The 13,658-nt window shown below is 44.1% G+C and overlaps 2 non-coding genes across 2 annotated transcripts; both read left to right on the top strand.

Annotated features, from left to right (window-relative positions):
• Positions 1–1,773: 1,773 nt before the first annotated feature.
• Positions 1,774–1,846, top strand: TRNAE-CUC (transfer RNA glutamic acid (anticodon CUC)). The gene has a single exon. It is a non-coding gene; the product is annotated as a tRNA-Glu (tRNA).
• Positions 1,847–12,922: 11,076 nt separating this feature from the next.
• On the top strand, positions 12,923–13,029 carry LOC136147551 (U6 spliceosomal RNA). Its single transcript, XR_010659222.1, has one exon. It is a non-coding gene; the product is annotated as a U6 spliceosomal RNA (small nuclear RNA).
• The last annotated feature ends 629 nt before the right edge of the window (positions 13,030–13,658 follow it).

The raw sequence follows: 13,658 nt of genomic DNA, 5'->3' as shown, positions 1-13,658 counted from the left end.
CATAAAGAATAGATGGTGCTAGGACTCTCAGAAGGACTTGGGAACACAGAAAGAAGCACAGGTCAGCCAAGGAGATTGAGTGATGAAGATCTAATTAACTACAAGCCAGCCATCGTCCTGGGTACTTTTCTTTTTTTCAATATAGTGAACATTTTTTAGGTTTTTCTTTTTTTTTAATTGGAGGCTAATTATTTTACAATATTATAGTGGGTTTTGCCATACATTGACATGAATCAGCCATGGGTGTACATGTGTTCCCCATACTGAACCCCACTCCCACCTCCCTCCCCTGTCCTGGGCATTTTAACATGTACCTTTTCACCTAGTCTTCTTAACCTCTTTCCAAGGTTAAGTCTTGTTTTCTTCATTGTTACAGATGAATAAACTGCCCAAAGCTTATACAGATGGTAAGTAGCAGAGTTTGTTTCTGGATCCTTATGATTCTAAAGTCCTCTTCTCTTTCCACAAGCATGGATGGATAACTCCCTCTTCTTACTCTAGAAGGATGTGAGAAAATTTCATAGTTTCTGTGTTTTTAAAGAAAGAAGTGCAGACTAGTCTCTCTATAAGAGCCTAGGTCTGTCTGAAGTTGGAGCACGAGGTGATTCTGACACCTTCTGACCCTAGAATTTACTCACAAAGTTCAGATTCAGAGAGAGAGGTGGACCTGGAGGCAATGTGGAGAACCCAGACCAAGGACAAACTAAGACAAACACTTTTTCATTTGTTTAGGTCTCTATAAACCCAGGCAGGGGCTTCCCTGGTAACTCAGTTGGTAAAGAATCAGCCTGCAACGAAGGAGACCCCAGTTCGACTCCTGGGTTGGGAAGATCCCCTGGAGAAGGGACAGGCTACCCACTCCAGTATTCTTGGGCCTTCCTGGTGGCTCAGTTGGTAAAGAATCTGCTCACAATGCGGGAGACCTGGATTCCATCCCTGCACTGGGAAGATCCCCTGGAGGAGGGCGTGGCAGCCCACTCCAGTATTCTCACCTGGAGAATCCCCATGGACAGAGGAGCCTGGAGGGGTACAGTTCATGGGGTTGCAAAGAGTTGGACAGGACTGAGCGACTTTTGATTTCACAAACCCATGCCATTGTTTTTAGGATAGCACGCAAGCATTGTATTGACATTTTATTTTTGGTTCGTTCACATTGCAAACATTGTGTTAGTAATACAAACAAATCCGTTCCTCCATTTTGAATGCATTATACACACCTTTACTGAGTATCTGGGTCCAGTGCAGAGGAGAATCAAACAGATACACCGCCACCTATGTGACTGCAGGACTGTCTTCTGCCACAGTAGCACCAATGAGATTCAGTCAATGACAACAATTTCTATGACTTGTCCAGTGGTCTCTCTCCGGCCCAGTAGAACTGCTCTTTCTCCCCAGGGCAGTCCACTTTGGTCCTCTGGAGTTTGTGAGAGCAGCTGCACCTTGGCAAGCCCTGGCCTGGGATTAACTTGGCAGGAGGTTATCCTAAGACTTCTCTGACTCATAACTTTGGGGCTAACTCTAAGCACCAAGCCCCAGCCCTGCCCTCTTTTGCTTTTTCTTTGTGCTGATTCACACTGGGTTGGGATTTTATTGTCAGCGGTCATAATTGTGCATGGGTGGAACTTGGATTTTAAAGATGACAGGAGGCCAAGTCCAGGGCTTCTGTTAGCTTTGTTAACCACTGTGTCATTTTTAATTGAAAAGAGGAAGGAAAGCAAGGAGGGAGGATAGGAGAGAGGAAGGAAGGAAAAAAGGAAATGTCCCCCAGGGGTTTCCCTGGTGGTCCAGTGATTAAGACTCTGTACTCTCTATGCAGGGGGCCCAGGTTCAATCCCTGGTCAGGGAACTAGATGCTATATGCCGCAGCTAAGAGTTCATATGCCATGACCAAAGATCCTGTGTGCCACAACTAAGACCTGGCAAAGCCAAATAAATGAAGAAACGTCCCCAATCCATGCTAAATCCATTTTCTTTCACCCTCTGTATTTTCTCTAAGCCCTTGGAAAGGCTTATTCTGAATCTAGCTCATAAGAAGCCAGGTATAGGAGAAAACGTCTAGATATTGGAGTCAGCATATCTGAATAACTGGGTGATGGTGGGTAAATTATTTAACTTCCTTGAGCCTCTGTTTCCTCATCAGTAAAATAGCAGTAATAATATTGACCTTGTAGGATTGTCATGCTGCTTAGGAGTATCATATATAAAGTGCCTGGCACATTAGGAAGCATTTAATAAATGGAGAATATAATTGTTAGAGCTCTGTTTATTAAGAGGCCCTCACATGTAGCCTCACAGAGTAACTGCAGGTTTCTATTTCCTTTCTCTGAGATTGTGGTGGATTGTCATAGCCTCCCCTTGAGCGGGGCCTGGGCTGTGTCTAGGGTCATCATGGTGGTTCGGTCCTAGGGCAGACTCAAGCTGTCAAAATACCCCAGACAATCAGTATAAGAGAGAACGAGGCAATAGATGGAGGGATAAGGAGCTCTGTCTGGCTCAGAGGCCAGCGGCTTTCCCATTTACTATCAGCATAATCACGAGCAAGTTGCTTAAATCACTATGGCTTAGTTCATTTAGCTGTATCTGTCCTTTTCAGCTGTCTGGAGGAAATCACACATGTAAAATACCTAGCACCAAAAATGTTGCTCAGTAAAAAAAATATCTCAGATATTAAGAAAACACAGGTTGGAATGTATGAAATTCAAGTGAAGTTTGGTGTGAGACTTTGGAACAATATTGCCTGGTTCAAATCTGATTTCTCCTACTCTGGGCTTCATTTTCTCATCTGTAAAATGGGTATAATAACTTCCTTATCTGTATTTATCGCATACTTTTGTTATGAGAAGTAAATGAGTTAATACAAAGCCTTTAGAACATGACTTGATATATGGCCAAATACTATATTAATATGTGTAGAATGGATAGAAAGGCCAGTGCCGGGACAAGAACAGAACACAAAACTGGAATAGTAGGAAACAAAATTGGTTGACACTGCCCCAGAAGGCAGCATAAAGAAGAAAAACAGTAATGAAGCAAGAGTTTCCAAAGCAGTTGCCCTAAGTGGAGCTGAAATATTCACATTCAAAGCATCTTTTTTGTTTTTTTTTTTAAATTGTGTGTCAGCCTGGGTTACAGAGCAGGATCTTAGTGGACGCAGTCCTCCTTACCAGCTGTGGACTCCAGGAGAGGACCTCGGCCCCACTGGGCCAGCAGGTCCTGTCTGCTCGGCTTCCAGACCTGGTGCTTGAGGAGCATGGCTGGAAACCTTTTCCGGGGGGATGGGTTTGCTCAAGGCAAGGCCTGATTTTCAAGGAAGGGCCACTGCTTCACAAAGGCCCGGGACCATTTCCAAAGTCAACGCACGGGGCTGCTGAGAAACCACGGCCGCTTCTGCTTCTCCTGCTGTCTAACTCTGGTACACAAGCACAACGTGAAATATTGAAATTCCAGCGACAGAGCCAACTGTGCAAATTCCTGATGGGCAAATTGAGGCCCATTATCCGTAATTACACTTGCCCGAATAACATGCCAGAGAGACCCTGTTTTCCAGCCGTCAGTAATCGCAGCTGCTGCCCTGTTGCCAAATGCGTCCAGGGAAAGTCCCAAGAATGGAGCCGAGCAGCCCTTACAGAGGAGTCTTGGCAGCCGCCATCAGGCAACCCAAGTTTCCTCTGCTTACCACGTTCGAACGGCTATATAGTCCTCAGGGTAAACTAGTTAGTTAGGCCTGTCATCACCTGGTCCATCTCCAGCTTGAACTTTTTCTCCCCTTCTTCATTCAAGCCGTATTGAATGACTTGTTCACCATAAGTGACCTGGTCTTCAGTTCCATCCTGTTGTCCCTCATTAAGGTGCTTTCCCAAATGTGATTTAGTCCTTCTGCCTGGAGTTGCCTCATTGCTAACTCCAGTTCATTCATAAGCACTTAGCTCTGCCCCTTTCTCTTCTCTTTGAAGCCTGTCTTGACTCCTTCAGGCTGTATTTAATTCCTTTTTGCCAGGACCCCCTAGTATTGGGTTGACCAAAAAGTTCGTTCAGGTTTTTCCGTACCATCTTATGTAAAGACCCGAATGAACTTTTTGCCCAACCCAATACCTGTACCCACACAACACAGCATGATTGTTCTGTTTGATTTATTTATCTCTCCAACTAGGCTATGAGCTCCCCAAGCTCAGGGACCATATCTTATTAGGGTATCTTAGAACCTAGTACAATATCCAGCATCACTAGGCAACCATCCAGTAGCTGTTGGCTGTGTGAACAAATGATGTCTTCCTGTGTGTGTGTGTGTGTGTGTGTGTGTGTGTGTGTGTGTTCTCAGTCATGTCCAACTCTTTGTGACCCCATGGACTGTAGCCTGCCAGGCTCCTCTGTCCGTGGAATTTCCCAAGCAAGAATACTGGAGTGGGTTGCCACGCCCTCTTGCAGGGGATCTTCCTGACCTAGGAATCGAACCCAAGTCTCTAGCATCTCCTGCATTGGCAGGTGGATTCTTTATCACTGTGCCACCTGGGAAGTCCTATGTCTTTCTTGCTTGAGCACTAATGGATTACTCCTTCATTTGGTTAGATCAAAAGATTCCTTTCTTGGGATTACTGCTCAAACTAACTTTAAAAGCAACCAGTGAAAATTCAAGAAGAGTATTTCATTGATACACTGGGCATAATTGCAACTTACCACATGCCCTTCTATCTTCAATATTGTTTAATCTAAAGAGGCTGGGTTCCTAGCTATATAATAGAACATAAAGACTTAATTAACCTTATTGCTTGTTTCATCATGATGCACTTATGAAGGCCTTATTTAAATATGATTTGCTATTAGTCTGCTTCTAGTTATCCAAGTCCAAAGATTTTTTGTTTGATTTTTATTCATGGCATTACTTGAAGTGTAACTATTAAGAAATGTTTATTTTGAACAGAAGAACAAAACCTAGCTATTTAAGTGATTGTATCCCCTCACTGCAGACTTTTTGTAAGTCTAGCCATGTCTCTTGTGATAACACCATGGCTGTTCAAAACATTCTGGAGTCTCAAATTTTTCTTTTGCTTTCAGAGACAGTGGATGAGCCTTGCTTAAAAACTGGTCTTGTTACTCTAGAACCCAGAACAGCAGCAACAAACAGTATTGTTCATTGAAATGTTCACCTTTTTTCACTTCTGGACACAGTGTAAGGCTTTCCAATGGTTGAAAGTGCACACCATTAGAGGAATATGTTAGGTCATATGCACATGACTTTAAATTTAAAAATTAATAGGCTATATAGTTATTTTAATGTGAATTAATAATATTGTTAATATACAGCTTCTCAGATGGAGCAGTGGTGAAACATCTGCAAAAGAGACATGGGTTCAATCCCTGGGTCTGAAGATCTGCTGGAGGAGGAAATGGAAACCCACTCCAGCATTCTTGCCTGGAGAATCCCACGGACAGAAGAGCCTGGCGGGCTACAGTCCATGGGTTGAAAAGAGTCAGACAAAAAAAAAGACAAAAAAAAAAAGGAAAGTGTCAGCACAACTAAGTGACTGAGCATACACACACAATAATATTGTTAATATAACATACATATCATATAACAAGCACATCAAATTCATAATTTCATGAATACTGCTTAAGAAAAAATTAAACGTATAATACAGAGAGTTAATTTGCTGAAAAATGTTAAACAATCATGCATGTTAGAGGGTAAGACAAAGAAAGTGAAGAAGGCACATATAGGAATAAAGCGTGAGGAACACTGATGAATGAAAACAGCAGAAGCTGTTTGGTTCCCATTATTTCACATATTAGCCGGAAGCCTGCAGGCAAATTACTTAACCTCTCTGAGCTGGGATTATTTATTCTTACAATAAGGAGAGTGAGTTGCAGAAAGGTTCATGGAGTAACTAGGATAGAACCTAAAGGGCTCCATGGTGAGAAATGTTCTTTAAAAAACTCACATCCACTATTATAGGACAAAAAGGAGTCTATTTGTAAAAAGTTGCCTGGGCTCCCTTGATGGTCCAGTGGCTAGGACTCCACGATCTCAATGCAGAGGGCTTGGATTCCATGGGGTTGGGGAACTAGATTCCACAAGAATGAGGATGTCATGTGCTGCAACTAAGATCTGGTGCAGCCAAATAAATTTTTTTTTTTTTAAACTTATAAAAAATAAAGAAGTTGCCACCAACTTAAAAAAGAAACTTCATTAAATGTGATGAGCCAAAGCAGGCATTCTATTGGATAGAAAAAGTGAAAGTGAAAGTTAGTCACTCAGTCATGTCCAACTCCTTGCAACCCCATGGACTGTAGCCCCCCAGGCTCCTCTGTCCATGGGATTCTCCAGGCAAAATACTAGAGTGGGTAGCCATTCCCTTCTCCAGGGGATCTTTCAGACCCTGGGATTGAACCTGGGTCTCCTGCATTGCAGGCAGATTCTTTATCATCTGAGCCACCAGGGAAGCCTCAGCCTACTGGATAACTTCTCAACAGTTGTTTTTCTTTTTTTTTTTTCTAGCTATGCCACGTGACATTCTGGTCAGGATCTTAGTTCCCTGACCAGGAATCAAACCTGGGCCTCGACAATGAAAGCACTGAGTCTTAACCACTGGACTGCCGGGGAGCTCCCTTGGCAATTCTTAAAGTTCAACATGCTCATTTGAACCTACTCACCTGAGCTTATTTGTTAAGGACCCAATCATATAATGATGGAGTCAAGTAGCCAAACCTTATATACTGCTAAATAATTGATGCTGCTCTTGAACTCAAGAAGTTTCTAAACCTCTAGAGATTAAGCCAATGGGAAACTGCCCTTTGCTGACCCTTACAATGTCTCCCTCTATCTCTTTTCTCTGGCCAGCTGGAAGCTCATAGAAATATAAATCTCAGTGCTCAGTTCAGTTCAGTTCAGTCGCTCAGTCGTGTCCGACTCTTTGTGACCCCATGAATCGCAGCATGCCAGGCCTCCCTGTCCATCACCAACTCCCAGAGTTTACTCAAACTCATGTCCATCGAGTCAGTGATGCCATCCAGCCATCTCATCCTCTGTCGTCCCCTTCTCCTCCTGCCCCCAATCCCTCCCAGCATCAGGGTCTTTTCCAATGAGTCAACTCTTCACATGAGGTGGCCAAAGGATTGGAGTTTCAGCTTCAGCATCAGTCCTTCCAATGGACACCCAGGACTGATCTCCTTTAGGATGGACTGGTTGGATTTCCTTGCAGTCCAAGGGACTCTCAAGAGTCTTCTCCAACACCACAGTTCAAAAGCATCAATTCTTTGACACTCAGCTTTCTTCACAGTCCAAGTCTCACATTCATACATGACCACTGGAAAAACCATAGCCTTGACCAGATGGACCTTTGTTGGCAGAGTAATGTCTCTGCTTTTTAATATGCTATCTAGGTTGGTCATAACTTTCCTTCCAAGGAGTAAGCATCTTTTAATTTCATGGCTGCAATCACCATCTGTAGTGATTTGGAGCCCCCAAAAATAAAGTCTGACACTGCTTGCACTGTCTCCCCATTTATTTCACATGAAGTGATGGGACCAGACACCATGATCTTAGTTTTCTGAATGTTAAGATTTAAGCCAACTTTTTCACTCTCCTCCTTCACTTTCATCAAGAGGCTTTTTAGTTCCTCTTCACTTTCTGCCATAAGGGTGGTGTCATCTGCATATCTGAGGTTATTGATGTTTCTCCCGGCAATGTTGATTCCAGCTTGTGCTTCTTCCAGCCCAGCGTTTCGCATGATGTGCTTTGCATAGAAGTTAAATAAGCAGGGTGACAATATACAGCCTTGACACACTCCTTTTCCTATTGGGAACCAGTGCTAGAACTCTCGATTACCCCATGAACTACTTGCTCCTCCCCTTCCTCTATGCTTTCGGTTCTAAGGTGCACTTTCCTTGCCCCTGACATTTTTAATTCACACTTTACTTTTAATTACACAGATTCTCATTATTTTGTGTATGCAACAAGAAAGGAATACTACCCAAGTGTCTTTGTCAGCTTGGGCTGCCATAACAAATACCATAGACTGGGTGGCTTAAACAACAGGTATCTATTTTCTCACAGTTCTGCCGGTTAGAAGCTTGAGATCACGGTAACAGCACAGTCAGGTTCTTGGCAGGTCTTTCCTCCTGACTTGCAGATGGCCACCTCCTTCTGTGTCCTCATTTGATGGGGAAGGTGGGGGAGAGAGAGATAAAGGGCAAGCCCTCCTTTGTTGTTGTTCAGTCACTAAGTTGTGTCTGACTCTTTGTGACTCCATGGACTGCAGCTCGCCTGGCTTCCCTGTCCTTCACCATTTCTTGGAGTTTTCTCAAACTCACGTCCATTGAGTTGGTGATGCCATCCAACCATCTCATCCTCTGTCGTCCCCTTCTCCTCCTGCCCTCAATCTTTCCCAGCATCAAGGTCTTTTCCAATGAGTTGGCTCTTTGCATCAAGTGGCCAAAGTATTGGAGCTTCTGCTTCAGCCTTGAGCCACTTATTAATTTTTTAAAAATGTATTTTATTTATTATTTTTGATTGCCTTGGGTCTTCCTTGCTGTGCTCTGGCTTTCTCTAGGTACAGTGTGCAGAGCCTACTTGTAGTTGTTGTACCCAGGCTTCTCTGTGCGGTGGTTTCTCTTGTCGCTGAGCACAGGCTTGAGAGTACAGGCTCAGTAGTTTTAGTTCATGGGCTTCGTTGCCCCACAGCATGTGGGATCTTCCTGGACCAGGAATCGAACTGGTGTCTTCTGCATTGGCAGGTGTATTCATTACCAACGGACCACTAGAGAAGCCTGGACACCACCTTTATTACCTCATCAAACCCTAATGACCTTCCATAGGCTCCATCTCCAAACACCATCACATTGTTGGGGAGAGGGCTTCAATATAGGAATTTCAGGGTGGACACAAACATTTAATCTACAACATTAAATAAATAAGCATGTAATACAAGTCACATCATCTTTTGCCAGTAGACATCAATTTATCATCTGTGTCCCACAAGAATTCCCACACCATCCAAAAGTCTTATTTCTTGGATCAGTCATTCTAAAACCAGGTAGTCATGCTAGCAGTGGACAAAAATCTTGGTTGTCATACTGAGTCAAGTATATACCCTTGGTTGTTCCTCAGTCATCATGGATTCACAAAAGATGAGCAGGGTCTTTTGACGTATCATTTTAGTGAGTTCTCTTTCTCATTCTGGTTGGTTGCCCTATGTATAGATAACCTATAATGGAAGCCTATAGGATGGCAGGCAAGGATGTATCATCTCACGTGATCTCATAATAATCCTGAGAGTATCAATTATTACCCCCACTCTACTTCATATGTGAGAAACTGAATCTCACTGAAACTTATGTAGAGCAAGTAACCAGTCACTGGGGAGTCTAGATTTGAACCCAAGTCTCTCTGAGTCCAACGTGTTTTAGTTGCTCAGTCGTGTCTGACTCTTTGTGACCCTGTGGACTCTAGCCCCCCAGGCTCCCCTGTCCATGGGATTCTCTAGGCAAGAATACTGGAGTGGGTTGCCATGCCCTTCTCCAGGGCATCTTCCTGACCCAGGGATCGAACACAGGTCTCCTGCACTGCAGGAGGATTCTTTATCATCTGAGCCACCAGGGAAGGCCATGGAGACATTAATGAATAAAATAGACTAAAAACCCCCATCTTTATGACTTACATTCTAGTTATGGAAGACAGACAACAAACAAACAAGTAAAATAAGTAGTGTATTGCATGATGAAAACTTAAAAATAGAACAGGGAGGGGGACAAGGTTACTGGGTTGGAGGAAGTCATAATTGAAATGACTTTAGTCAGGAAAGGCCTTACTGAGGAGACAGTTAAGCAAAGATATGAACAAGATTCAGTTCTATCAGACTGTCGTTAACTCAGAAGCCCCAAAACCTCAAGGGAGAGGGACTTTTTCCCACCCCCCGGAGGGACTTCTGTTTTGAAAAGCCATTGTGTCAGGATTTTTTCTCTTGCAAGTGATACAAAAATAGATTCAAACTGACTGAAGCAAAAAAGTGGGAATTCATTATCTCAGGAAATTGAAAAATCCAGGCCAGCTTTAAGGGTCAAAGAATGTCATTAGGATGCAACCCATAGGGCGCAACTGCAAAACAAGGGCATTAGGACCGTCTTCATTTGTATCTGTCTTACTGTGTTCGAGCTGCTATAACAGAAATGCTGATGCCATAGACTGGGTGGCTTATTCTATTTAGTCTGTTTTTGGCTGTGCTGGGTATTCGTCGGTGCTCACGGGCTTTTCTCTAGCCATGGTGAGTTTGTTTCGGTGCTCAGGCTTCTCATCTTGGCGGCTCCTCTTGCTGCCGAGTGCAGGCTGCTTTAGGCACTCAGGCTTCATTAGCTGGAGCACTGCCTCAGAGGTTGTGGCACACGGACTTGGCTGCTCCACGGCACGTGGAATCTTCCTGGACCGGGGGTTGAACCCATGTGCCCTGTATTGGCAAGTGGATTCTTATTTACTGCGCTACCAGGAAGTCCAACTGGGTGGCTTAGACAGCAGACATTCAGTTCTCTCAGTTCTGCAGGCTTAGAAGTCTGAGATCAAGGTGCTGGCATGTCAGTGTTTGATGAGGGCTGGCTTCCTATTTCATAGATGGTTGTCTTCTCACTGTGTCCTCACATGGCATAAGGAGCAAAAGAGCTCTCTTGGAGTCTCTTTAATAAAGGCATTGAGCTTTACCCATTGATGAGGGCTCCACCGTCATGCCCTAAACGTCTCCCAAAGGGCCCCACTAACTGATACTGTCACACTGGGGTTAGGATTTCAACACACGAGTTTGGGGCTAGAGTGCAACTATTTGGTCCACAACAGTATCTGTGCTTTCTTCTGTGGTGATTATTTTTTTTAAATGATAGAGTTATATAGGTATATATATATATACACACACATATGTAAAATCACTGCAGATGGTGATTGCAGCCATGAAATTAAAAGATGCTTACTCCTTGGAAGGAAAGTTATGACCAATCTAGATGGCATATTAAAAAGCAGAGACATTACTTTGCCAACAAAGGTACATCTAGTCAAGGCTATGATTTTTCCAGTGGTGATGTATGGATGTGAGACTTGGACTGTGAAGAAAGCTGAGTGTCAAAGAATTGATACTTTTGAACTGTGGTGTTGGAGAAGACTCTTGAGAGTCCCTTGGACTGCAAGGAGATCCAACCAGTCCATCCTAAAGGAGATCAGTCCTGGGTGTCCATTGGAAGGACTGATGCTGAAGCTGAAACTCCAATCCTTTGGCCACCTCATGTGAAGAGTTGACTCAATGGAAAAGACCCTGATGCTGGGAGGGATTGGGGGCAGGAGGAGAAGGGGACGACAGAGGATGAGATGGCTGGATGGCATCACCGACTCAATGGACATGAGTTTGAGTAAACTCTGGGAGTTGGTGATGGACAGGGAGGCCTGGCGTGCTGCGATTCATGGGATCACAAAAAGTCGGAACACGACTGAGTGACTGAACTGAACTGAACTGAACTACGTATGTGGTCTAGCTCTACTATATATATAGTTGCCTTGAGGCGTGTGTGACCCTAGTTCCCAAACCAGGGATCGAGTCCCCTGCATTGGGATCATGGAGTCTCAACCAATGGAGCACCCTCCTCTGTGTGGTGACTGCATTTTCTAACTCTGCAGAGGAAAACTGACTGCTCTCAATTCTAAGTCAACATCCTGCCAGGTGAAAACCCAGAAGGAAAGAGAGGGTGTCCTTCTCCCTACAGTGCAAGCAAAAGTCTCATTGGGTATCACTGGGTTGCAAGCTTATCTGGACACATAACTGTGAGCCAGAAGAGAACACAGCAGTCTGATTGGCTGGGCCTGGTCACCTGCCTGCCCCTGGTGTCACTAGGAGAGTCAACTTACTGACAGCAGGGAAGGGCGGGGCTCAGAGGAAACCTAGGGTGTTTCCAGGAAGGAAATGAATGACTGCTAAGTGGAGAACGCAAGAAGTATTTGCTATATGTCTGATTTTAAAATGATTTGTGTTATTCCATTGTGTGCAATGTTGATCCAGTGGGCTCCATGACCAAAGGATGGTTCAGCAGAGATTTCTCCCCAAGAGATGGCCTGCGGATAGCTGTTTAAACTTATACAGTGGGACTGGTGGTTTCTGGGGTCTCTTGCCACCACACAGATGTATGGGCAGCACGCTAATGGGCAGTCAGCCCCCGGGGGATGGCTGGCTGTGTGGTTTTGGCTTGGGACCTCCTGAGTTTCCTCTTGTGGTCTTCAGAGAGCCACATCATCACAATAAGTGCCTGACATCATCAATGTCACCAGTTTGTGGCTTTCAGAATCTTATTCCACTTACATGGAACACCACGTTACTGATTGGGTCTGACAACCTGCCAAAATCTTAGTCCTCAATTCTGAAAACAGAGCCCACTACTTTATTTTTTCTTATAATTATTATTTTTAAAATGTATGTATTTATTTTTGGCTGTGATGGGTCTTCATTGCTTTGCGTGGACTTTCTGTAGTTGTAGTGAGTGGGGGTTACTCTTTGCTGTGGTGTGCAGGCTTCGTGTTGCAGCGGCTTCTCTCATTGTGGACCACGGGCTCTCCGGCACGGTCTCAGTAATTGTGGCGCATGGCCTTAGTTGCCTCAAGACATGTGGGACATGCCCTCCCAGACCAGGGAGTGAACCTATGTCGCCTGCATTGGCAAGTGGATTCTTAACCACCAGACCCCTAGGGAAGTCCCAGAGCCCATTACTTTAGTAGAACATCACTGTATTCCTAGGAAGTTCCATGTTTGTGCTCTGGGTTAGGTGGTCCTAACCACCTGGATCTTAACACGCACTTGCGGGGGTAAACGGGGGAAGTCGTGACTTCCTGAGCTTGGGTTTTCTTATTTGCACAATGAGGTGACTAGGAAGAGTGAGTGTGTATAAAGAAGCTGGGGCTGGCATAGTGCTCATTTTGGCAGCACATATGCTAAGACTGGAATGATTCGGAGAAGACTAGGGTGGCCTCTGCATGAGGATGACATGCAAATTTGTGAAGCATTCCATGTTTTTGCTCCGTGGTGACCTGTGGGAAGGCAGTGCCAAGGGGAGGGGATGTACAGAAACGTGTTACCGAGTCTAAGCTGGCAGTGCTCACCCCAGAGAGGCCAGTAAATCCAAGGATGAGGTGTTGAGGCAAGGAATATGACTTTATTTGGAAAGCCAACTGACTGAGAAGATGGCAGAGTAATGTCTCAAAATAAGCATTTTGTCAGGGTCTGGATGCCAGGTTCTTTCATGTGTCAGAGATGGGGGGAGGTAAGAAAACAGTAAAAAAGCCTTTAATCTTGCAAGTATCTTCTAGAATGGCAAGCCACAGGCAGAGGGGATATGTTCATTCTTTCAGGATTCTGAATGAAAGCACATTAGCTTAATAGTCAGGCGAAGGGGCAGGATTCTCTGTGGCAGACCATTTTGTGTGAATATAATAACAAAAGTGGCCAAAGAAACAGATCTAGCACGAAAGAGTCAAAATTGACTCTTCTCTGTTTTAAAAAAAAAACTTAAAAGAAATTGTAGGAATATCTTATGATTATGAAAGTGGGGAAGGAATTCTCAAACAAGATACAAAAAGTTTAAATCATGATGGAAAAGACTGATTGATTCAACTATATTAAACTAAAAAACTTCATCAAACAGCA

The sequence above is a fragment of the Muntiacus reevesi genome, chromosome 15 (genome assembly GCF_963930625.1).
Source record: "Muntiacus reevesi chromosome 15, mMunRee1.1, whole genome shotgun sequence".
NCBI lineage: Eukaryota > Metazoa > Chordata > Mammalia > Artiodactyla > Cervidae > Muntiacus > Muntiacus reevesi.
Note: the sequence above shows the minus strand (reverse complement) of the source record. Positions and strands in the feature narration are given on the sequence as shown.